A 26,996-nucleotide genomic window follows, 5' to 3' on the forward strand; every position below is an offset into this window, starting at 1 on the left:
GTAAATGAAATTATTATTATACTGGTACAGTGTCTGCTTTCTCGTGATAGCGCACAAATAAAGAGAGTACACAAACCACTCTCTACACTTGGCTTTCAAAACAAACCTGGCCAGTTATATTCATAATCCATACTACTTTAATAGAGTGATACAATGAATTAATTAACTTTGATCATTAAGACATTGTTCCCCACTCACGTTTGTTTAGCGAGCCTTCGCCATATACAAATTTTCATTCACAAGGTTCTCTAAAAAGGAGATCAAGCAAACCATTTCAATGAAATTCTCTTCAGGAGTGAGTCCAGAAGGAACATCAGACAAACCCATGAGCTATGTGGTCATGAACTGCATTGCCGTGTACACCAGTTTCTGCATTTCTGCCCATATTCACCCAGGCACTCCACTCTCTGCCCACCCTCTTCTCCAACAACAAGTAAAATTATACGTTCATTGCTAAATTCAGTACTTTGAACACCTCGGTCTGCACATTGCTGCATCAGTGTGTCACTGGTGGTCTCACAAACTCCCATAATCCAAAGTGTGGTTCAAGGATTATTATGAACACATGATAAGCTATTCAGACTTGAAATGCATTGATTGAGGGTTGGGGTACACTAGTGGGTATCCCTCTCCCTTCTCCCAGTGTGCTCCCACCTCCCTAACTGCCCCTAACCCAGATAGTCCATTAGCGATTGGTGATCGCTACTGTCTGAAACATGCTACTATGAAGTTATAAAGGCTGTATCCTTCTCTATCTGGCTCCCTTCCGGGTCCTTCTAAGGGTTCCATATCCTAGATACACATTATAGAATGTTTTCTCTGCATTTGGCCTGGCGTCTTTCTCTCTCTCTTCACTCCCGCTCCCTTAACTGATGTTCCTTCTACCTTGTGCTTACCCCTGCTCTATATCTCCCCCTCTCTACTCTTTTTCTCTCTTTCTCTCTCCACCTGCTCCCCTCATCTGTCCCTTCAATGTGTATGCACTCTAACCGGCCCTTTTCTTTCTCCTCTCTTTCTAAATCTCCCTGCCTCTATTCTCCGTCCTCTACAACTTATCCAGAACAGGACTGCCAGAGTTGTCCTTGGCCTCAAGCCCAGGGATCGTATCTCTCCAGCACAGAAATCTCTTCACTGGCTCCCAGTGGCGGCAAGGATCAAGTTAAAGACCCTCTGTGTCGCCCACAAGTCTTTCTGGGGCCTGGGACCACACTACCTCCAATGCTCTCCTCCTAAACATCTGTCTTCTCGAGCTCTCCGCTCATCCACCTCCAAATCTCTGAGGGTCATTCTCTTTTCCAAGCAAAGAGTTGGGGGCAGCTCTCTTTCTCCGACTGGGGCCTCCCTCTGGAACAGCCTCCCTGCCTCTCTCAAACTTGAGCAGAACCAGCTCTGGTTCTGGAAGCAACTCAAGACCTTCCTCTCCGCTTTCGCTTTCTCTCTTCCTCACCCATGCTGATCACCTGTCTGGTCCACGCACTGGTCACCTGGCCACCCTGTGAATTTGGGCCCAGATCCCTGCATGTCCAGTTGCACCTTGCATTGCCTCTTAGCTCCCCCAGCACTTGTGGTCTATCTGTAAACCTACAGTCCCCTCTCTACACTTATGGGCCACTTGTTGGCTGCACCTTCTATTACCTGCACTGAGCCACCCGCTGGCTGCATTTTTTGACTACCTGCACTTCTCCACCCCCCCTCACCCGCCCTTCGGCACTTCTCCCCATCCACTTCCCTGCACTTGCGTGGATCTGACTGACACGAGGCCTAGTAAGACCGTTCTTTTGTCCTCCCTCTGTTTACCCCTTTCTCTTTTCGTGCCTAGAAACACTTGTGTACAGGCGCGTTATAAATGCCATATCAGATACCCTCACATATCTCCCCTTCTCTCTCTCTCCCCTCTCTACCTTTCCCCTGTCTTCCTTTTACTCACCGCTGACAGTTAGGTATCCAGAGGTAATAACGAAACAAAAAATAATGAACAACATTTATAACTAATCATTTTTACCGAAAAAAATACTGAACTATTGTAATTTATGTATGGGGGAGCTAAGGGGTTAAAATGGGTAGAGAGGAGGTTGAAGTGGGTCTATAAACAAAGGGACACAGGGATCTTGGGGGAGGGAACTTCCCCTGCACCTCCAAGTAAAACAAAAGAAATTCAGTATTTTTTCTGTAAAATAAAAAGTTTTTGTTGAAAATGTTTTTAGTATTTTTGGATTGGTTAATATCACAGTGAACTGCACAGTAACACTAAGTAATCCTCACGCACAACGCAGCAAACACTTGCTCACAGTCTCACTTTCACTATCTGGTACCCTCTCTTTCACTGTCAATAGCAAGACCTGCCCCTTTGTCCTATTCAGATGATCACAGATGGTGAAGGTTGGTTCCTAGTGGTCAAAGTGTCCATTTGCCCAAACGGTGATTATGCTACTAAATGTATATTGTCATGTAAAGGATAAACCAGGGTTCTTCACAGACCTCAGAAAATTGTACACCACTAATAAAACACATGTCCCTATTTGGGGGTAATTTCAGTGTAGTTATGGGAAGATGATACTTTGTTGACCTTTGGCGGGCTATGAATCTTGGTGCAGCAGAGTTAGTCTTCTTTTCTCACCTACATAACGGCTATATTAAAATGTAGCCAGTGTTTTGCCCCCTCACATGCTCTAAACTAGATCTGTGTATTTCCGATCACCATTTCTAATCATGCCTCAGTGGTCCTGCAGATGCAGGTCCTGGATGCACCCCAACAATTCTCAAAATGAAGACTAAACCTGGCCAAGCTGGAATATCCAGACATCGTAAAAGGCCGTAGCGTACTGGGAGCTATTTGCCAACTCTGAAGTGTATGCCATGGTGTCATGGAATGCTTTGAAAGACTTTTTAAGTGGTATTTGGGTTTATACAGCATGAACCATGCTAGGAAGCAACCAAGCGCTGTTCAAGAAATGTGGGTTCAACAGAGATCGGTGAATGGGTAGGTTACAGATTTTGATTTCAAATTGGACAGACTGGTTATACTCCAATTTTACTCATTTTTAAATACTCCTATGAGAAATGTAAGGCGGCAAATAATACACGTGAGGGCTCTATCCTGCTTTGCATGTAATCAAAGGGCATTCTGGGAGCATAGGAAAGACCAAAGATCTTATATTTTACAAATATTGTGTGTGATAAAAGGGTTGAAGGCTTGAAGAACTAAGTACATGATGCACACTGGGCTTGGCGCTCATCTAATTTTTAACAACACTCTCTCACATTAAAATGTTTCTAATGTTGAACCATATATAGTGACTTTGAGAGCCTCAAGAATTGGTTGTGAGAATAGAATGTCTGCCACATTAGCTGCTCTTTTGGGGCCCAAGGGTTGTTTCTCAATTTTAGCTGGGTGTCAGGATAAGAACGTCTGATCACATGCTCAGTTCCCAGAGAGCCGAGAATTTCTTTCTCTGTTTGGAAATGTCAATCATCATGATGGAAGATGGGATACTGCGAGTGCAGGGCCACTGACAGGGATTTGTTTCCCTGTGTTTGCAGAATGTTTTCTGTGGACTACCCATTCGCACCAGCATCTGGATACATTGCAGAATGCGGGTGCCCACAGGGAGAGTTTCCCAGGAAGAGTACAAGGATGCCATAGCAGTTGCAGCTTCTGGATATACAATTGAGGGTGAGAGGCATAGCAAGCACCCGAACGCTGGCACAGCGAGTCAGAGTACTCGGTGATCCTGGTAAGTAACGTGCACGGCACAATCTTCTCCCCTTCTCTTATACCTCAAATATAAAGACGCAAAGCGCACATAAATAGCTTACAGATGCCTAGCTTTGAGAAATTCAGTTGTGAATAACACTGCTCAGAAGTGTTTAATCCGAAAAATCAGTCAGAAACCACTCGGAAGACTTTCAAATACTGTGGAAGCAGGTAGTCTCTAATAACATGGCAAGATTAGACATTTACATTTGCAAATTCGTTATTTCGAATTAATAGTTCGCAATTGTCATTCTATTTAATCCATTGAAGGCATTGGCACCATTTAACATGGCAGGCAGGAAGGATTTGTGGGTAGCGGATGCCTCTGTAATGTTCAATAAACAGATCTCAAAACAGAGATACAGCAGAAATATAACCATAACGGCCGAGAGGGACCAAACAGTGAAACAGAGAATGCTCACACTAAAGAGGCTACATAAAAAAAGAAACAAGTAAATGGTCAGTGGAAACTTCTTTTCAAAATGATATTGACATGTGAAGAATAGATAGAGGACTAAGAATTCTAATGATCCCATCATATGAAACTCCTGTTCCTGAGATGCTGCCAGAGTGGGCAGAGACCACGAACAATTGCGCCTTTACATTTTTGGAAATGTTAGTGCGATATAAGAAAAAAGATAGAGACAAGATACTACATCAAATGAAAGAAATGGAAGACCCCATCTATATGGGAGCACAAAGGAACACGTGACAAAGATAAAGTGGGGAGGATCAACAAATTTGCCAAAAAATATGACCAAGCGTGAAAAGTCAGTGCATCAACAAAACAGATCTCAGGAGCACTACAGCAACCAACTACTGAAGATCCATCCAGCGCCTCTAAAACCGTGTCAGAAATTGATGAGGCACAGACTATATATGTCTCCATTTTTTTTGAGGAAATTAGGTTGTTCCCTCGAGGGCCAGAAGCCAATAACACAAGCACGATTTCCAAACAAAATGTGGGAAACAGAGATGCAACACAAGGAAAATGAGGTGAGTAAGGAATATAAGAACCTCAGAAAAGAGAACAAAACACCCCAGGGATGGCAAACTCGCTTTGGGAAAAAGAAAGGCAAACACAACTAATGGGAGAACTACAAGTAATTAACTTTTCTGATAAGATATTTAACAAATCCTAAATTACCATGCTTTCCAAAGGTTTAAGTTTCTGCCAAAATCAGGTCTGATGGCAGCTTTTATCTACAAAAATGCGGTACAACAATGGGCACCACATTTGGCCCGCATATGCTATCTTGATGAAAATCCCACCTTAGTATAGGGCAAGTTAGGCCTTTTTCTAACCTTCTTTTTTTAATTTAATAAAAGTACAAAGGGAGAACTTGAATTCTGTTGTCCTTCTACTTCATGATGCCTTCACACCAGACAATCAAAATGTCCACAAGATTAAGTTCACGGAATATCACGGCAGGAAACAGACTGTCTATCTGGATGTGCAAATCTATGTTGAGAACAGCCAACTTCAGAGAACAATCTATAGGGAACCAAGCAGCACAAATTCACACGCGAGTAGCTGTTGCCCAGAAATCTAATAGACAGTATACCGTATGGTGAGATGATTAGAACTCACAGAAATTGCTCTACTGAAGTTGAGTTTCACAAGTATGCAAGGTCATAAGAATGAAGAATTCGTGAACGTGGTTATTCTAGTAAAATTATAGAAAAAACATACGAGATGGCAAACGCTGGGAATAGTGAAGATAAGTTGCAGAAGGAGAATGGAATAAACTAAGATTCATAACCACGTAAGCGCACAAGCATTAGGAATCAGGAATTTAGTATATTTGCATTGGAGAATCTTGAAAACAGACCCAGATATTGCATTAAATCTATAAGAACAGGCTCAAAATACATTTTGTAAAGCCAGCCTCGATCAAGTCAAAAGTGGTATCATCGTTTTTTCAGTGACACAATGAAAACCATGAGGAATTGGTTTCTGGGCCCAATTGTAGGTTTTCACAAATATAGCAAATGCAAAGCCTGTGGTACAATATCAATGTTAAACAGTATGTAAATCCACAGACAAAAGAAAGTACATTGATTAACAGACATCTAACATGTGAAAGCATTTTTTATTTATTTAATACAATGCAGTTGTAATAAATGATATGTGGAGAGTACCCAAAGTTTTGCAACATATCCGAGCCATCAATAAAGGGGATCCCACATATACTCTGGTGAAACACTTCCAAGAAATACATCAAGAAGACCTAACTTCCCCTTTTATTTTGAAATTGAGAACATTGAATACCATCATCGAGAAGGAGATGGGGAGAAAAAGCTACGCCAGCGAGAATCCCATTTAATTCTGGACTTTCGACACACGCATTCCCAACAGACATAAAATGGATGAGGAGATGCACATTTTCCTGGGAGCGTGACAACCACATAAGATTGATTTAGCTGTACCCTCCGGAAGTAATATGAATCAGAGGCACAATATATAAAGAGTATACAATGACCCCATAATACCTTGTATAAGTGAACATGAGTCTTGTTATGTTACCTTTAGAGAGATAATATACAATCATGTGTTACAAATATCATGTGTTATTGTGATGTAACATGAGCAAACTGCAAAATGTTTCAATGTAATACTTATTTTAAAGGTGATTGGATTTTACAGTCAGGACGTTTTTTGGTTTTGTATTTTCAATGTAAAATAGTTTTGGGGCACTATATATGATCCAGTTTTGAAAGGAAAGGTAAATGAATAATGCCTGATATATCAACGTGGCAGACCATGTATACCAATGGGCATATAGACAAAGATGTTACACAGCAGTATTGAGTGTCACTCCTAGGTCAGGAAATCTCCCGCATAGATACATGAACCCGTTGGGGTATGATGATGATATGGCATTCATAACGCGCCTATACACAAGTGTTTCAAGGCGCGAAAGAGATACATGATGTGTGTGGGAAAACATCATGGTATCAAACATACTATTTATTGCACCGTGCACTTTAACTACTCACCTGATAACATTGCGTTTTTTTGCTCATAATGAGAAATTATATGGCATAAGCATATGTTAGAGGGCTTCATGGATCATTGAGACTACATAACTCTGATATGAATGGACTTGAGTTAGTACATACCTCATTGATAATGCTCTGCATTTTAAGAACAGACTGCTAATTGCGTGTGTGCTCTTAATGAAACATAAGGAATATCATCAAGAAACTGACAATATTTTGCACTTTATAAGTATGCTGCTGCACCTTATGGAATAGAAGATGAATTTCCATATGATCTAAAATAGTTCAAAAATTGTCAAACATGTACAATAATGTGAAACTATATATGTTTATGGTGATTTGTGCACACAACATGGGTATATCACATGTGCAATAATGGCTGTCTGTCATTTGCCTCAATTTATGGCACTAAGCGCTTGATGAGTGGTATTCTATGCAACTTTACATTATATGAGGCCCTTTAAGACCAAACTGCCAATGCACATATGCTCTTTATGAGACAGATGTAATGTCATTAAATGCTTGATAATGTCTTGCGCTTTTTTACTATTAGGTTGCTAACACACATATGCACTTTATATAATATATAAAATGGTTATATGTGCAATGCTTGATGCTGTGCACTTGTTACAATTTATGGAACTAAGCATCTCATGATTGGGGATGTCTGGGCTACTGGCAAGGATTTGTTTCCCTGTGTTTGGAGGGATTGGGCCTCATTACGAGTCCGGCGGTAACCGAGGCGGTAAAACCGCCTGGCTACCGCCGGACTCGTATTCCCATTCCGCCTCTGTGATTCCCGGAATTACCGGGGCATTACAACCCCGGTTTTCAGGATTCACGGAGGCGGAATGGTGTTAATCCCCATTCCCATTGAGTCCTATAGGACTCAATGGGGATCATGGAAACACCGGCAGCATCTCGTAATGCTGCCGGTGTTTCCTCGTCCGCCTGCAGGCAGACGGTGTTAAACCCGCCAGGTCAGACCTGGCGGGAACATCACCTCCCGCCTGCAGGAGTTGTGATCGCCCGGCATGGAAACAACGGTGGCGGCGGGTTTACCGCCACCGTTGTTTCCATACCGGGCGATTTGTAATGAGGCCCAATATATATATATACATATATTATAGGGCGGCAGTCACCGCCCTATATGCAAGATAAAACGGAGTTGCATAGAAAACCCAAAAAAATTAAACTGCTAATAACTTTTGACTTGTGCGATCGATTTGGCTGACATTTGGCCGACCGTTTTGTACGTGCCCACCCCCCGCTGCTGAACCCCTGACTGCAATTTTTGAGAAAGATTTGTTAAAAAAAGTTATTAAGAAAAACAAAAATACAAAAAATTCAGTTTTGCTAAACTTCCCGTTCATTTTTCCATGGAGAAAAGAGGTACATTTTTGCTGGACCGCACAGCCCAAACTGCTTGACGGATTTGGACTAGGTCCAAAATAACTTGAACATGAAGCGTTGACTAGCGATTCTTTTTTTATGATTTGGGGTTATTCCGCCCAGTAGTTTTTTAAAATATTTGACGGAGAAGTGGGTGCCGCATATCCAAAAGAAATAGCTATATCTAGGCTAAATTGAGAAAAATCTGGGTGTTTATTAAAAAAAAAAAGCTGCCATCTTTTGTTCTTCTTCAATGCGAGAGATAGCTTGGTTACCCCAGGTTATTGCTGTGGGTATTGGAAAAATGAAATACAGAAAAAAGGTCTTTGCACATCACAAAACATGCAAGTGCCTTCAGGCTAGAGGTGAGAAGGAGGCAAGAGGACACCAAGGGAAATCTGGGAGTTGTAGGGGGCTAGGGACCAGGTTTGCAATATGAGGCTGAAACATTTTTCTAAAATCCTCAGCTTTAACCTGGGATATAGCTACGTACAGCTGACATCTCAAACAGCATCACAGAAACACTACACCGAGTGTTGTGGGGGTAATGGGAAAGGGCAGAGGAGTGGGGGGAGCTGGCAAAGATGAGGGGGGGTGAGGGCCTGCGGAGGGCAAAAAAGTTTTCCTCAGCTGTTTTTTCTGATATTTGTGGCTATAAACTACACATAGCCACGGCTAGCTGTAGTCCATACCAAAATAGGCATCTGGGACTCCCATCCATGCAGTAACTGGGACTGATCCCGCTTAGCTTCAAAGCAAGGAAGCGGGTGGCCCCCGCAAGCCATTTTTCCTAATATATGGGCAGACGTTGTAAGACCACTTAGAGCAACATGGCCTGAGGGAGCCAGCCCCTTCCTTGCTTTGAATCTAAGGAGGATCTGTCCTGGTTACTGTACGGATGAGAGACAGTCCACAGTCCTGGATGCCATGTGTTTTCTTAGTTTTAAATATCTGCTAACACACTAAGAAAATACACCATCCGCATAATATTTTTTTAAACCGTGCTACTGTCAGTCCTTGAAAGTATTGCACTCTAAAGCATAGCAAATCCAGCTTGCATGGGTGAGGCAAGCTAGAATCGATTTATCCTCTCTATATATAAAATGCTTGGGTATGTTTCAGTACCCAGCTGATGCAATTAATCAGTGTTAGGATGCCCTCCCTCTGCTGTCCAAATGGCAAACTGCACCTCTGTGTGCCCTTCCCCTTCAACAACAGCTATCATTTTAACAAACAGAATGAGCACAGTTCTATGTGGTCACCTTCACCTCCCACTATCGCAAACAATCAGAACAATTTCAAGTTTCTTTTTTCCAATCCCACTTCACTTCACGCAGAGCATGGCGGTTACAGTGTCAATGAACAGTTAATTGCCGGATCAATGTTTCAGTCTCTAAAGAGCGAAACGCTGTAGGACGAATGCCTCCTCGTGAGCTAAAACTGAAAAGGTGCTGTAATTATGCGCTGTAATTATACTTTGAAGGGATTGTGTCCTCCGACATATTCCTTATCTTTGATAATACGTTTCCAGCTTGCTGGCCTCGGAAATTTTTTCTGTAGAGGGCGCTGTGCGTCGATGTCCCTCGACGGCCACCGTATCGGCGCCGAGGTCATCATGCCCATAAATAGCCACGCGCTGCATCTGTTGCTCAGCTCTGTTTTTCCGCCCTTCGTGGGGCCTCGGAAGTTGTTGCTCAGTTCAGTCAGGATAACTACTATATCTACTTGAATAATACCTTCTCGTTCTCGATGTCTTCTTCATCGGAACTGACGATGCCGTGATCCGGCTTCAAGAAATGTCGAGACTCCGGTAAAAAAATGTCGATAACGGATTCACACAGGATCTGCTTGTGGTGCTTGGGATCCGAGCACAATTGTTCGGAGTGTGAGGACTGCATGTCCATGACGGCAAAAGCCTTGAAGGAGCGCAAGGGGAAGCTCGAGAGAGGTAAGTCAGTCAAAACCTCCTCAAAGGTTTCTTCGGCTGAGTCGAGGCATTCGTCTCCTCGCCGTCGAAAACATTCCCATTCTAGATCTCGAAGTAGCTCCCACCATTCGTCGAGATCAAGACACTCAAAAAAGAGACATCGAAGATCCCCTTCCTCGTCGTCTCCTGTCCCACTAAACACAGCTCTCAAGCTGAGTGGGAGGAATTCAGAAAGAAAATGTTAAGCGTCTTCGAGAACGCGGCCTCGACCCCCTCGAAGACAGCTGAGGGTGATACCCCGGGTGAAAAACCCAAAAAATCAAAACGCCGCGAGTCGCAGCAACCGGCGAAACATTCCACCTCAGAGCGCCACAAGCCATCGGGTAAGAAGGCACCATCTTCGACGCCGAAGATTCCTTCGACGCACGGATCGGCGCCATTGTCGAAGGGTTCCTCGACGCATCGGTCGATCGACTCGACGCCGACATCGACGCCGATGAAAGAGAAGACCAAGGCCACTCCACAGCCAACAGTGATTCCAACGGCCTCCGGCACGATGCCGAGACCGTCGTCGATGTCCTCGAGTAGGATCCCGATCCTCTCGAGTTCTTCGAGACCCCTTCCAGTTTTTTCGACGCCGTTCTCGGCGCCTTCGAAACCTGTCACATCGGCGTCGACGGCATCGACGTTTTCTCGCCCAATAATGACGAGTTTGGCTCCTTCTGCCTTAGAGATGGGTTTTACACCATTTCATAGGTCAGAGTACCCTGAACTATCTTCAATTTATGAAGAGAGGGAAGATTCTGACCAGGAAACATTTGGGTTACAGATGACCACACTGCCTATTTCAGAGGATTTCACCTCTGAGGAAAGAAGGCTGAAGGACCTACAGGAGTCACTACATGAGGCAATTGGGCTGGATACTTCCCCAGAAGTGGAATTTGTTAAACCAGACCCAGGGGAACATGCCGAAACACCCTATAGAACCCTTATGGCAAGAATTATTGAATTTATGGGTTGGTCTGCGCCCTTACCTGTTTTTCAACAGGATGAACTAATAGACATATTAGACAAAGGTCCACAGGAGGACCCTGTGGTCCCCTTCCATGCAGCCTTACAAAGGAAAATTACATCTAATTGGGAAACTCCTGAAGTTATCCCTGCGGTCAATAAAAGATTGTCAGCCAAGTATAGGGTAGCGGCTGCTGACCCTGAATACTTATCAAAACACCCGACTCCAGAGAGCCTGGTGGTTGAAGCGGCAACTTCATCTAGCAGTAGGACCACTTACCCTACTGTCCCACAGGATAGAGATGACAAGAGGTACGATTCTATGGCGAAGAAAGTCTTCTCTGCTTGTAGTATGGCGTTGAAGTCCATCAACGCCACCTGTACGCTCGCAAGGTTCAGTCACACGCTATGGGAGTGTGCTTCATCAGCGGCTGACTGCATACCCGAAGGAGAGGAAAAGGAAGCCTTCCTTAACATTATTAAAGATGGCAAAGATGCCATGTGCAAATCACTTCAAACTGGCATCGATTCCGCTGACAGTATCAGCAGGGCCATGGCGGCAAGTACAACAATCCGCAGGCATGCGTGGTTTCGAAAGTCTGGCTTTGCTCCAGATGTACAGGCCAGACTTTTGAATATGCCCTTTGACGGCTCTTCACTATTCGGGAAAAAGGCTGATGACAGTCTGGAAAAGTTGCAGACTTCTAAAGCAGCAGCAAAATCTTTAGGAGCTGCTATCCGCCAAACTCCTTTTCGCCCCTCAGGAACCTCTGGGAGAGGAAAGTCCTTTCGCTATTATTCCGCATTCGGGAAAGGCAGAGGACAGCCGGCTCAAAGAGGCCAAAGGAGATCCACCCGAGGTAGACGGGTCAAAAGTACTAAGGCCGCAGCAGCAGCAGGTGCCTCTTTACCCTCGGCATCTGCATCAGCCGCCCCCAAACCACTCTGAGGCCTTCCCATACAATACACCTGTAGGGGGCAGGTTAACTCACCATCTGATGGAATGGCAGGCTATAACGTCAGATGCTTGGGCATTGGAGACAGTTGCCCAGGGTTACTGCCTACCCTTTCTACACATTCCTCAGAGTCATCCACCGGGGAACAGCTCTCTAAAAGTTCCAGATCTGCTCCTCTTGCAGGAAATTATAGACCTGCTAGAGAAAGGTGCCATAGAACCGGTACCTGTAGCGGACAGGAACAAGGGCTGGTACTCCCCCTACTTTCTCATACCAAAGCAGGACGGAGGACTGAGACCCATCCTGGACTTACGAGAATTGAACAAGTTCCTCAGGAAGGACAAGTTCAAGATGGTAACTCTCTTGCAGATCCTTTAGGCCCTCCAGCTCCAGGACTGGCTGGTATCTCTGGACCTTCAGGATGCTTATTTCCATGTGCCAATCCATCTCAAACACAGGAAATACCTGAGGTTCGCAATTGGCGACTCTCATTATCAATTTCGAGTTCTGCCATTTGGGCTGACCTCCGCCCCGAGGGTCTTCACCAAGCTGATGTCAGTAGTGGCGGCGAGTCTAAGGAGGGAAGGGATCCACGTCTACCCCTACCTGGACGATTGGCTGATCAGGGCTGTATCTTCGGAACAGGCCCAGGCCCAGCTAGATTATGTCTGCCACTTCCTTCACAAACTGGGCTTCTCCCTCAATTTAAAGAAGTCACAGATGATACCATCACAGAGACTCCAGTTCATTGGAGCGGTCCTGGACACTTCCCTGGGAAAAGCCTCGCCACCAAAGGTGAGGGCTCAAGATATTCTACAGATGGTCACCAAGTTTCAAAATGCCCAATGTCTCCCAGCCTTCGACTTTTTGAGGTTGCTAGGCCTCATGGCATCCTGCATCTTCCTTGTGCCAGAGGCTCGCCTGAGAATTAGATCTCTTCAGTGGGCACTGAGAAGTCAGTGGTCGCAATTCTCAGGGAGAATGACAGATCTCCTCCGGATTCCGGACAAGGTAGCCCGCGACCTTCAATGGTGGGCCTATCCAGAGAACATCTTGAAAGGAGAATTGTTTTGGCAACCATGGCCGGAGATAACAGTAGTCACAGACGCCTCACTCACGGGGTGGGGAGCCCATGCCAACGATTTGACCATCAGCGGTTGTTGGTCTCCATCGGAGTCCAGACTACACATCAACCTATTGGAGCTGAGAGCGATCAGACTAGCGCTGAAAGCTTTCCTGCCAGCAGTACAGGGGAGAAATGTCCTGATAATGACGGACAACACGGTGGCCATGCACTACCTCAACAAAAGAGGAGGCGTAGGATCAGTGCCACTGTGCAGAGAGGCGATGCAGCTCTGGTTTTGGGCAATCCAAGAAGGAATCTCTCTATCGGCAGTCCACCTAGCCGGAGAGAGGAACTCGACAGCGGATGCTCTGAGTAGGCAGAGCACAGTCTCCCACGAGTGGGACCTAGCTCAGGAAGTCCTTCAAGAGATCTTCGCCCTTTGGGGAACCCCTCAGGTGGATCTGTTCGCCACAAGCACCAACAGGAAGTGCGATCTGTTCTGTTCAAGGGAATTTCCCCCGAGAGGAGCTCTAGGAGACGCGTTCATAGTGGACTGGGAGTTTCCACTCCTTTACGCATTCCCACCAGTCCCTGTTATTCCTCAAATGATCAGGAAGTTGAGAAGATTCCGGAAAACCATGATCCTAATTGCCCCGGATTGGGCCAGAAGAACGTGGTACCTGGACCTTCTAGATATGTCCATCTGTCCGCCAATCCGTCTTCCACTCAAAGAGAATCCTCTCTCGCAGAAGGGAGGTCAGGTTCTCCATCCAGACACCAGAACCCTCAACCTTCACGCTTGGCTTCTGAAAGGGTGAGTTACAAGGATTGGGATCTCCCTGATGACGTCATGGAGGTGTTGCTTTCGGCCAGAAGGCCAGCAACAAAGTCTTTATACCGCTGCCGTTGGAACAAATTTTGCAGCTGGTGTAGGGAACAGAATATCGACCCTTTTTCATGTGGTACACCAACAGTGTTATCGTTTCTACTCTACTTGGCAAACTCAGGCCTTCAAGTTGGCACTGTAAAAGGCTATTTTACAGTGCTTTCTGTCTTCGAGCGCACTGCGGAGGAACCATCGTATTTCAAACCTCCTCTATTGGTACAATTTCTCAAGGGATTAACTAATGTTTATCCTGCAAAACCATTCCAGGTTCCCTTATGGGACTTAAATTTAGTCTTAAACTTCCTAATGGGCACTCCATTCGAACCACTTCACTCTTGTGCGCTGAGATTTCTCACGCTTAAAACTGTCCTATTGGTAGCACTAACATCTGCTAGGAGGGTGAGCGAGCTACAAGCTCTCTCCTGTAAACCCCCACATACAATCTTCCACAAGGACAAAGTTGTCCTACAGTGGAAGCCTAATTTCCTCCCAAAGGTGGTTTCTGAATTTCATATTACTCAGAAAATGACCTTACCTTCGTTCTACCCTCCTCCCCATCCGGGGAAAGAGGAGGAAAGGCTACATAGGCTGGACCCAAGGTGAGCTCTCAGCTTTTACATCAGCAGAATGGTTAGGATCAGGCCAGCAGACCAACTGTTTGTAGGATACTCGGGTCACAAGTTGGGACTACCCATAACAAAACAAACCATCTCCAGGTGGATTATTTTGGCCATTCTGGAATGTTACAAACTGGCAGGGAAAGAGCCACCCCAAAATCTCAGGGCTCATTCAACCAGGGGTATCGCAGCCTCTTTGGCTCTCCAAAGAGGGGTACCGGTCCGAGACATATGTGCGGCTGCCACATGGTCGTCCGCACATACATTCACAACATTTTACAATCTGGATTCCTCCACTACTCAAGAGACCAGATTTGGCAAGGCCGTATTACATTCGGTCCATCCCTAAAGGGATACATAACATTCTCACTCCCACCTCCAATTACATGCCACTGCTATGGGAGTCTATCAAAGATAAGGAATACGTCGGAGGACACAATCCCTTCGAAGAACAAGTTACTTCTTACCTTGTAACGTTCTTTCGACGGGATGTTCCTCCGACGTATTCCTTATCGCCCCTCCCAGCCATCCCCGCAGTGATACTTCCCTTGTGGTTGCAGCTTACGCTCCTTCAAGGTCAATAACCAATTCAGGCATGACTTTTCTTATGCTACAAAACGGAACTGAGCAACGGCCGCAGCGCGTGGCTATTTATGGGCATGATGCCGTCGGTGCCGATACGGTGGCTGTCGAGGAACATCGACTCGGCGGACGTCGACGCGCAGCGCCCTCTACAGAAAAAATTTCCGAGGCCAGCAAGCTGGAAACGTATTATCAAAGATAAGGAATACGTCGCAGGAACATCCCGTCGAAAGAACGTTACAAGGTAAGAAGTAACTTGTTCAACTATACCATCTTAAGCCATCACGGGGACTCTGCAATGGAACAAGGTTGACAATTGTGTCTACAAATACGCAACATAAAAGCCTGTTTAATCAGTGGATTAAACTTAGATACTGTTCTTATAACGCCCATACTTCTCATTCCATCTGATACTAATATGCCTTTCAAATTCAAAAGAAGACACTTTCTTCTTCGTTTAGCCTTTTCAATTACCATAAATAAGTCACAGGGGCAGACTTTTGACAGAATTTGCCTGTACCTTCTGAAACCTGTATTCAGTCCTGGGCAACTATGTTGCTCTCTCAAGAGTTTGATCATTTGGCTCATTAAGTGTTGTATCTGAGAATTATGAGATTGTTAATTGTGTTTACAATGAACTATATGTGTGAATAAATAAAAGTGCGATGATATGTAATTAATAACCGTTGGGTACAGCTAGTAACCATATATATATATATATATATATATCCACAAATATGGTTTAAAGATCTTCAATGTACCCAGTGCTCTTTGAGACACTATTTTTGCCTATCGCTTTATTTGCATTCTGTTATTTTTAGTCTCCCCATCAAAATGTGGGGAATAATGCTACATTAGTAAACATTTTGCCTAACATAGTTCTATAAGGATTTATATATTTGAGTGACTCTATGGTATGTGTACTTTTCAAGCTATCTTTATAAAGCAGAATATTGTTGAAAGCAAAACATGGGGTTGAGGAGGGGAAATGATGAGAGGGCAAGTAAGTAATGAGTATTTTCCCTGGATGTGGCAAGAGAGGTTGCACATTTTTGACACTGGCACAGTTATTTTCCCCCGATTGTGGCTGCTCTTCAGGGCACAAGTAAAGGACACATGTGGGTGGGCAGCGTAACTTTTTTCCATAGGGCAGAGGCAAGCCCTTGTTTTTTGTTTTTTTTGAGGTTTGCAAGCTTGCTCAAATATTTGGCTACCACGATTTTACTCGGGTTGTCATTTTCCCAGTGCAGACACTTAACCACAAGACCACAAGCACTTGTTTCGTATTGGGATTTTGTTCTCCAGGGAATATTTCATTACAGATTTGTGGGTTTAAAAGGTGAACACCTTTTATACTTTGCCAGCATATTTATTGAAACATTTCCTCTCTCATATTATTTTTCTGTTGTTCATTACCTTTTTTTTTTTATAGTCCAGTGCTATTTTGTCTTGCGCACTGAACTACATTTGTAAATTCTCCAGCATTGGATCTTTCATAGATTCAGATGCTTGAATAGTCCCCGTCGTCAGACTGGCAATCCTTGTGATAAAATAATTATTAAAAAATAGTTTTAATATGCACACATTGCTACATAGAAATGCATGAACATAGTCCATTATGGCCTATGAGCCATTCTGTTGTGTAGTCCTTCCACCTCACTTTGGTCCTTTATGACCTCAACCAATGAGGTGGCAGGGCTTAAGCTCTGCCCCCGGCAGCCATCTTCAGATTTGTCACCGCAGTCTAATTGATGCAGGGAATCCTCAAGCTCTCTGAGGTTTTTCAAATTTGTTCTTCAATTTTCACTGTAGTTTATATTGTAATATACTCTACAACATACCCCTGGCTAGGGGCTAACTCCACTGGTTTTTGGGGCTCCAAAAAACTTTGTTTTGACCCTGAATTCGTTGAGTGAACTTTCTCTTCAGATGGCTGACCTTCAGACTACCAAGAAGCCTTCCCTATTCAGAGATTGGTGGTTTACATGAAAGATCCCCATGATCACTGTGTATACTGTCTTTATCCTCATGGCATCCAGAAATGTCACATTTGCAAGTATTTTTCAACTAAGATCCTACAAGACAGGCATAGAAGACTTCTCCTGCATTTGGAAGCCAAGGGGCAGTCTTCTGACGAGGAATCTGCGAAGACAGCCCCTGTTCACTCCAGCAAATCATCTGAGTAGCAAACCTCTAAAAGAAAGGAGCTCCTCTCCCACTCCCAAGAGCAAGAGGAAGCTGGAAATTATACCTTTATTCCTTTCCTACCTCCCCTGGAGTCTACAAGCCATAAAATGAAGCATTCTATGGCCAGAATTGCCTCCAAAGGTAAGGAGGAGTTTGCAAAAACCAGGGGGTGGGGGGGCAGTCGTCCACGGAGAGGCCGTCTACGAGCGGCAGTAAAGGTAGAGGCCCGTCGTCCACCAAGCCGTTGACAACACCATCATCGACACCACCATGCGACAAACAGCATCTTCCACGACAGAAGCTCATCATTCATCCACAAAGCACTTGTTCACGAGACATTCGTCCATGAAGCACTCGGCGACGGATAAGTTACCGTCCATGAAATCTTCCTCCACATACTCGTCGACGGATAAAGGCAAGCCACGGTCCACAAAATCTTCGTCCATGAACCCGTCTTCGACGAGGCCGTTGTTGACGTAATCTTCGACCACGGCTCCATCGATGGCACTTCAAGCTTCTTTACCGACGGAAGAATTAGGGCCCAAATCGCCCCTCGCTGACACCACTGTTATGCCATCCAATGAAGACCGTCTTCCTGAGTCTATAGAAGCACTGCCTCAGTTTGTGGATGCTCTTGAACCACAGGGAACACAATTATCTCCCTTAAGAGATATGCCAGAGCTACCTGACGTCATCCTGCAGGAGGAGTTTTCAGACACTGAGTTTGTTGAGGAACAGCATTGTCTTACACCTAAGGAACACGGCCCTCCTTGGCAACCTACTACAAAGGTGCCTGCTGATTCTTGTGATCCTGTGCTCATGTTATCAATGCATAGGATCATTGAGGAGTTAAACAGATGTCAAAATGAAAAAAGCAAGTCCGCTGTGCCGAGGGACCCTAACCTCCCGCAGAGAGATTTTTCAACTCGACAAAGCACGCCAAGACATTCGACTTCCAAGAGTAGGACACAGAAAAGGGTGCGTTCACCTGAGCCACAGCGCAGGTCTAGGAGCAGGACACTCAGTGCTTCGCCGACAAGGGTCCCTTCTCCAGCATCGTCACACAGGACGAGGTCTCCAAATAGAGATCTGACGATTGTACCATCCTCCGTTTCGGTCTCTGATTGGCAAGAATATCCTTTCAGAGAATTTTCTGAACCAGAAGAAGGCGAGATCACGCAAGAGCCAGATACTAGTGAATGGGACGATTACATTGTCGAAAAGCCCAGAAAGAAAGATTCTCCGGGTGGCTCTTCACCACCGGATGATCTAGTCTCCTTTCATACTATCATCGGCAAAACCGCAGAATTGTTTCAGTTACAGGTCACATCGGAGGAGAAGAAATCGGTGCTCTATGAGCACAGGGACAAACGTAGGAGAACTGTTACTACCATTCCTCTCCTCAACACCATTTGGGAGTCCGGTTCCAAGATGTTGGCCACACCTTCATCCACTCTGGCTCTAGTTTCCAGGCCAGAGAAAAAATACAAGGCTCCAAAGTTTGCACCTCTTTGTCTACGAGGTCATACAAAACCGGACTCGGACATCACAGTAGCAGCTAGGAAAAAGTTGACCAATCCAGCATCACCTCTATCAGCCCCACCGGACAAGGACGGTCGCAAGCTAGAGGCTACGGCCAGGAAAGTGTCCGCATCAGCATTGCTTACCATCAGAGCGGGCAACACGCTGGCCATGATAGCAAGATTCGACCGCAAGCTTTGGCTCTGCATGTCCAAGCTGGCAAAAAAGCTACCTGTAGAACTCCAGGAGGAAGCCAGGTCGATTATCGCCGATGGGAAAGCAGCTTCGGATCACATGATTGACGCTGCAGTCGATGTGGCGGAGTCAGGTTTCCGGTAAATGGCCCACGGCACAGTGCTGACAACCTCTGCAGATTGTCACTAGTGGAACGGCCTGGATGAAGGTGATGGTCAATATGACCAAAATTAGCGATTAGAGAGTTTCTCTCACCCATCCTTGTCAGGGGTCCGATTCCTTAAGCAGTTCAGGACTCTCTCTCCGAGGGCTTTGATTCTAAAGCAAAAGAATACACAGGATGGCCAACATGAATAATCTTTTCTTAAGCCTTTAGCAGCTGCAACCCTAGTCAAACAAAGTTCCAAAGGTTGCCAAATGAAAATGTCAAAATTCATCCAAATGCTAACAAATTTGAGCCTCTGTGAGCTGTACTCAGTCCTTCCACTCCCTAGGCCCCTCTACTCATACCAGGCTCTTCACCCCTTTCTCTTGTCTTCATTGGGCACACCTTTTCCAGTCGGGGAGGTTATGACTCATTTTCAGGCCACTGTGACTCCTTCTATCATTGTCTCTTCCAGGATCAAATCTCTGGCTTGTCTCCTTTATATAAGGGTCAGATCTAGGATCAGACCTGAGGCATCTCTCCTTGTATCAGGTTTTGGTCTGGGTTCAGGCAGCCTTGTGTCTTCTTCGCTGAGCCCTTGACTCTGCAATGCAATTATCCTGATGTGATCTCAGGCCCCAACTGGGCCTATTCTGCCACTAGTAGGGGGTGAGTAGCATTTCTACCCCCCAACCTCCCCAGCTCAGGATGATTCAGGAAAACAATATTCTTCCTTTCCTCTGTCCTCCTGCCACGATCCAGCCTATGCCTTGGGTTGCCAGTGAAGGGTATGACCCCTCACCCTACAACTCCCTCCAGATGAGAGGTGGATCTGGGGCTCTGGCTTTCCACTTCCTGCCAGGCCACCAAGTGAACAGGTCTTCAGTGCAGCAAATAGCTTTCTGCAGCTATTTGGCGTGCGAGATTAGGATTGTATGATCCATGATACATCTCACCTGGTATCCCTCTTACTCAAGGAATGTATACTCTCTAGTTGGATCTCTTCCAAGGTGTACTGTTCAAAGGACTTCCTTAAATCATGGGCAGCTGCGGATGCATCTGGCAAATTTCCCTTTCCTACTCTGCTTCTCCTGCCCTGTTTATATTTCAAGGAGAGACTCCTCACCCCTCCTTGAATTCCATAGGTAGCTTTTTAGGCTACTTGTTACCATGGGTTGTTATTGCCGTGTGTCTGGGCTTCCGCGATTCGTGCTCTGCTGTCCCAGTGAAATTTCAACGCAAGGCACAGGGGTCGGTGCCATCTTGCATTTCTGCATACCTAAACAGATTGTGAACTGATTTGGTTCTGCATTGTTGGCAAGGATCCCTAGTCTTCAGAAAGAGGCTGCTGTGCGAGTTTGTGCTCTGCTCTCTTCGGCAGAGCAGTTGCTGCAGCAGTTGAGTGTTTCGTGGAGACTGCGGGCTCGGGCTGGTTGTCAGTCCAACTCTCTCTCATGATGTGTAAGTAACACAACCTCTTGGTGCCAGTAAAAATGACTCTTTAGCCCCTGGAAGGGGGATGAAGGCTATTAGCACCTCAGGTTTCCAAGACGGTAACCTGGGGTGCTTAAAAAAGAGGATTTTCCTTTCTACAACAGGACTCACGCGGCGTTCCGCTGTAGGAAGGAAAATTCTTGTCCAGGATGGCTACAATGGAGAGGGAAGGCCCCCTCTTCCCTGTCCATGGCAGCCTGTGCGTGGCGAGGGGTAGTAGTACATGAGGCGGCGGGTGCCGCCCCGAAATAAGGTAAGTAGGGGGCTGGCGGGTGAAAGGGACTGAGGGTGGGGCGAAGATGGTGGTGGGTGTCGGGTGGCTTGGAACGCAGGGTCAAGCCTACGTTCCTAGCCATCTGATTGGCTGGCTCCCACACGTGGGTGCTAATAAGAGGTATCAAGTACTTCTGAGTAGACCGTGAATGCTTAATATGTCATGTTCCTACTACTTGCACATCTGTTCAGTTTCAGGATTCCATACCTTCATTGATATATTTAGCTAGCTGTGTTCCTTGGTGTCTGTTCAACTCGTGGGGACCTGTCCATGATGGGGTCACTATCGAAGGTAAAATCCCTTCCTATAACCCATTACATTTCTGGATACTCATATTTCATCTTGAATACCAGTAGAGCTCTGAACTCTCAAACGTGGCCCATAGCTATTTAGCAGTGCTGTATTAGGTCCTTCTATAACCCCGCGCTAGCACCCATTTCCCTTCCTCATCAGCTCTCGTGTTTAATAGTTTACGTGTCACTGATTTTTGGAGAACTGTTATGAACCCCCAAGAGTTAGATGCAGAAACTAGAACATGTGGGATCCCCCATGCAGCTGCAAATTTATCAAATTGCAAGGTTGTCCGGTGCGATTTCTAAATCTTGAGGACCTAAGTTCTATGTCTGGTAGCACAGACTGTAACCTTTTACCGTTTGCTCCATTGTTGTAGGCCTTGCACAGTCCATGACATTGTTTGTGTATTATTCATAGTGACAAGCAAACCACATTATCAGTTTGTAGTTTCTCCACAGTGCAACTTTTCACTAAATGTTGACCCATATTTATTACAAGCGCATACCAACAGTCTAGAAAATTCCCCACTTATTAGGAAACGCCCTGTTTGGGGCTGTATGAGGTGCTTTATATCGTAATAGTTGCTCCTTGTAAGTGCATAGGACTGAGTTTATTGGATCTTTAACGTGGTGCAAAACTTTCACTTGCCACTGGTCTTTGCCTAGTGATATTCAACACTTGGCGAATAAGAAATGGTGTGCTGTGCATTTTTATAGAGTGAGGTGCCAATTGACCTTATGGCTGGCTAGTTACTTGCAACGTCAGTTTTTGCACCCTTTTTAAAAAAAAAATGTATTTAAACTTTATTTAACTAGATTCACGTCTCACTCAAACAACCATTAAAGCAGTTAGACATGTTGGGCACAGTTGAACAATCTAAATTACAATGCTAAACACAGCAGTATCGTAATACGGACATCGGTGAAGAGCCATCAATCACGGTCCTTAGTCCGGGGACACTGTGACAGTGTCCGCGCACTGAGCCAAGAGGTAAGCCTCTAAAGTGCCACAAATGTTTTAGGCCTTGTCCATGACCCACATAGGAGTCCATAATCTTTATCAAGATCACCCATCCTGATCAGACCATCCAGCCATGCCCGAGTAGTGGCGGCGCTCGGTTGGTCCGACGCATCATACTGGTGGTTAGACATTTTTTGGCCATGCCCTGGGACCCCCGGGAGCCACCCAAACATGCAGCACAGCAGTTCATGAGGCACGTCACAGTCCACCATGCCTGAAAAGGGTGCCTGTCACACCCTCCCAAAACTCTCGTAGCTGAGGACACAACCACAACATGTGGAGGAGGTCAACTGAGTGAGCTTGACAGCGTGGACAATTGTCACCCTTAGTGGAATCAAACAAAACATGGCGGGCAGGCGCAAGGTATACCCTATGGAGAGTCTTAAGCGGGATCAGCTGGAGTCTGGTGTTAAACGCCCCATTATGAGATCTCGCACACATTGCTGTCCATTGCTTATCAATGAATATGCCCCCAGCATCCTATTCCCATTGTCGTCTGCATTTCAAAAGCACTTGGGGAGACTCACGCTGTACCTTCCCATAAATAGACGACACCAGCCGCCTGGCACAGGCTGAATTCAGGAGATGCTGCAGGAGGGGGAGCCTTGTGGGGAGTCTGGAAGCTCTCTTCAATATATGAAGATGCAGAGGAGTCCTCTGATGAAGAAAGACCCTTTGGACTACAGTATGGGACACCATCCGTGTCTGAGGCGCTCATATCAGAGGAAAAACTCGCAAGATTGCCTTCATGAGGCTAGTGGGATTGACACCTCACCTGAGGTTGAATTTGGAAGGGCAGACATTGGTGACCACGCTGAGGTAACATACAGACAGCTAATGTCAAGTCAAGGGTCATGGAATACATGGGATGGTCAAGACCCACACCCGTTTTTGAACAGGTTGATCTCACCGACATATTGGACAGAAGGCCACAGGAGGATCCAATTGTCCCTTTTCACCAAGCCTTGCAAAATATGGTGGCTTCTAATTGGGAAGCACCAGAGGTTGTTCCTGCTGTAAATAAAAAAACTGACAGCTAAGAACAGAGTTTCTAACTCTGACCCTTTCTACTTCTCCAAGCACCCAACTCCAGAAAACCTTGTAGTGCAAGCAGCCACTTCCACAGGTAGACAAAATGTCTACCCTACCATACCCCAGGATAGAGATGACAAACGGGATGACGCCATTGCCAAAAAGGTTTTTTCGGCTGGCAGTATGGCTTTAAAATCTGCCAATGCTACGTGCACGCTAGCGAGTTTCACACACACACACCCTTTGGGAGTGTATTTCTATGGCAGCTGACCATATCCCTGAGAGGGAAGAGCGAGACGGTTTCCTTAACATCGTCAAAGATGGGAAAGACGCACTGTGCAAATCCTTCCAGACTGTTCTCGACTCTGTTGACAGTATCAGCAGAGCTATGGCAGCTAGTACAGTGATGCACAGATTTGCTTGGTTGCAAAAGTCAGGATTTGCCCCAGACGTACAATCCAGGCTTCTCAACATGCCCTTTGATGGCATGCATTTATTTGGAAACAAAGCTGATGAGAGTTTGGAGAAGCTGCAAACTTCCAAGGCGGCAGAAAAATCCCTTGGAGCTGCAGTAGGACAAACTCCAAACTGCCCCACAGGTACGCCATTACTCCACATTTGGAAGAGGCAGCGGACAGGCAGCTCAAAGATGACAGACGATTCCCCCGTGGTGGACGGGGAAGAAATACTAAAACCGCAACTCCAGCGTGTGATGCTGGAAATGCATTGGAGGGACAGGGCCTCTATGTCCTTGTCCTGTACTCATTTTATCATGCATGTTCTGTGTTATTTTCTGCACAGGACTCCATTTGGGACTCCTGGCAGTGCAGCTCTTCCTCTTTTTGGTTTGGTGAACAGACCCTTGGGATACCCTTATGGCACCCATGGGTGGGGGTACAACATTGTCCCCCTAGTGTATGTTTTTGGGCACCTGTTTGTGGCCCACAAAGCAGGGAATGGGCTGGTGGCAGCTCCATGCTAAAGTTTATGGGTGCTTTGAATATCCTCCATTTTGGGATACCCAGGCCCTGCCATTGGAATCAGTTGATTCTTGATAGGAGACAAGATGGCCCCTGTGGCCTCTTGCTTGCTATTTCCAGTTACCCTGTTTTCCCAAAGTTCTGGGAAGCCCTGACTCTGTCCCTTCCCCTGACTGGCTGTTGGGTCGAAGTTCCATATATGGTATTGTGGGGAAGTCCAGGCCAGACTGGCTGGAGCCTTCCCAGTGACTGTTGTGGGTACGCCTTGGGGTGGGACATAGGTGAATGGAGTGTGTGACCAATATGCATTTCATGTTATGGGTGTCTGGTTTCTGGTATCTGAGACAGCCCTGCCCGAAACTAGTATGAATGCAGTGTGGAGTGCTGAATAGCTGGGTGCTTGTCCGAATCCACATTCCTTGTTGTGAGTATCTGGATGGAGAAGAATGACCTGAATGCACTGTGAGCCTGATTGGCTGCCAGCCTGCATGAATGCCCTTCTGAATGATTGGTTGACTGAGTGTGACCCAGCAGAGTGAATGAGAGACCAAACAGTATATCTGGGGACCTCTTTCTGGAGAGGAGCGCCTGCTTCCTTTTTTGTAATATTTGCAAGGAACTTGGGGTTGGTCACCCTGAGTTACCTGGGGGCAACCAGACATGGACTCCCTACTCACTGTGCTCATAGAGGTACAGCTTCACCTCACTGATGAGGCCCAACAAGGCTGAAACACATGTATGGGATTGCTGTTGGTACTCTTGTTCAGAGAGGAATTGCCATAGCATTTCGGTGCGGACTGCCCATGTGGGCAGGACAAACTGATATGCAAATGGATATTTCACATCTGTGACAGGTACAGTGAGCAAAAAGCGTGAGCTGCAAACTCTCATCTCAGAACAGGTTATCATGCCATGTTCTTTCTGGAGAGGAGCACCTGCTACCTTTTTGGAAATATCTGGGGACCTCTCACTGATGGAAATCGTTCAGAAGCTGAAGACGAAACTTTATGCTTGATCTCGGAGCTGAGCCGGAAGAAGGTAAACCGCTGTTCCCTTCACAATCTGAAAGCTGCTGTGCCGTCGAGGACTGATCCAAGAGAGCACCTGGCTAGGAGACCTCTTCCCGAGCTACGACGGACCATTGTGCACCAGCTGACCTTTGCCGAAGCGCCCTTGAAGTCAGCCTTGCGAAAGACTGTCGACAGGTGACTGGGACCGCTGAGGAAACCGAAGAGAAGCGCCCGGACATTCCGTCCACCGTTGTCGACCAGGGTTCGGTGGATCGCTGTGACCGCTGGAGGCCTGTCAAAGCCGTGTTGCCCAGAGGCGGGGACAGCTTGAAACAAGAACTCCCTCGCTCATCACCGACAACCGATTTGTCCTGCTGGAGAACGTCAAGGCCACTGACTAACCGAGGAGAATCTGCCGGTGGGCATCAGGCCACCCAAGACCGCAAAGACGCAGACGAACCAACGCCCTTGCTGGGCCAAAGTTCTTCATTGACTCTTTGCGGCAACAAACGATCGTCGTCGAGGTGCACTGCATGCCTCATCTTTGCAGGACGTCCACGACCGATCGTCGAGGAGCACCGCCCAGACCGAAGCTGCTGCCTCAACGTCTTTGTTCACCTTTTCTTCAAGGGATCTCCATGATCCGTGGCTCCTGTCTTAAAGGGAGTACCTCAAGAAGGATCCGTTGATGTCTAACACTTCTAAACCAGGTACATTGGGGTGGTAGAACTTTTTTATAGAAGGAAATAAGGCTCTAATATACAATATATGGACTGGGCTTGTCAATATACCTTATTGTACAGGTGCCCAAGTGGGAAGATCCTCATACAGAACTGTGCTTAGTGGTAGGGGCCCAGTATTCTACCAATTATTTAACCAACTTGTTTTCCTCTTAAGTCTATTGTTGGTTCACTTTATTCATTGATTTGTATGCCAGTTGAAACTGTCTACAGTTGATGCATTTTAATGGTATCTAAGAAGTAATTGTGGTACCACATTGACACTGTATACATTTACCATTTTAGAATTGCCTGAGCACAAAGTGTGTTATTGTGATTGTGTATATAATTGAAACCTTATTTATATAAAGAACTATGTTTTCACTAACATAGTGTGTGGACATTACTTTGTGGGTGCTTGGGGACTACACTGCACTTAAGAACCAGCCTGCATCACCTCCTGAGAGCTTAAGTCTTGATTGCTCGTCCATGTTTACCAAATAGAGAATCTTGGCTGGGCTGCTCTGTGCCTCTACTCTGCCATATAGAGAGCAGGAGTACAGATACCCCCTCCAGTCTTTACACAGCGGCTGCCTTACCTTCAGCCACTGCTCAGTTGCTCCAAAACCTCTCTTAGGTCTTCGTTCACAAGACTGCAGTAGGAGGTAGGTTGTCAGCATCTGACAGAATGGCAGACTATTACTTCATAGGCTTGGGCATTGGAAACAGTTGCCCATGGTTACTGCCTACCTTTCCTGCAAAAACCTCTGAGTCATCCAATGCGAAAAACTCTTTGAAAGTTCCAAATCCGCTCCTTATGCAGGAGATTTTAACCATGCTAGGGAAAGGTGCTATAGAACCGGTACCTGTAGTGGAGAGGAACACGGGTTGCTACTCCCCATATTTTCTAATTCCCTGGAAGAACGGGGGA

The 26,996-nt window shown here is 45.9% G+C and overlaps 1 protein-coding gene across 1 annotated transcript in view; it reads left to right on the top strand.

Moving 5' to 3' along the window:
* Nucleotides 1-26,996, top strand: part of NFATC3 (nuclear factor of activated T cells 3) — a 1,594,447-nt gene that overhangs the window by 1,211,233 nt on the left and 356,218 nt on the right. The gene's annotated exons all lie outside the window — the stretch shown is intronic.

Source organism: Ambystoma mexicanum, chromosome 1q, assembly GCF_040938575.1.
Source record: "Ambystoma mexicanum isolate Mex_15411 chromosome 1q, UKY_AmexF1_1, whole genome shotgun sequence".
NCBI lineage: Eukaryota > Metazoa > Chordata > Amphibia > Caudata > Ambystomatidae > Ambystoma > Ambystoma mexicanum.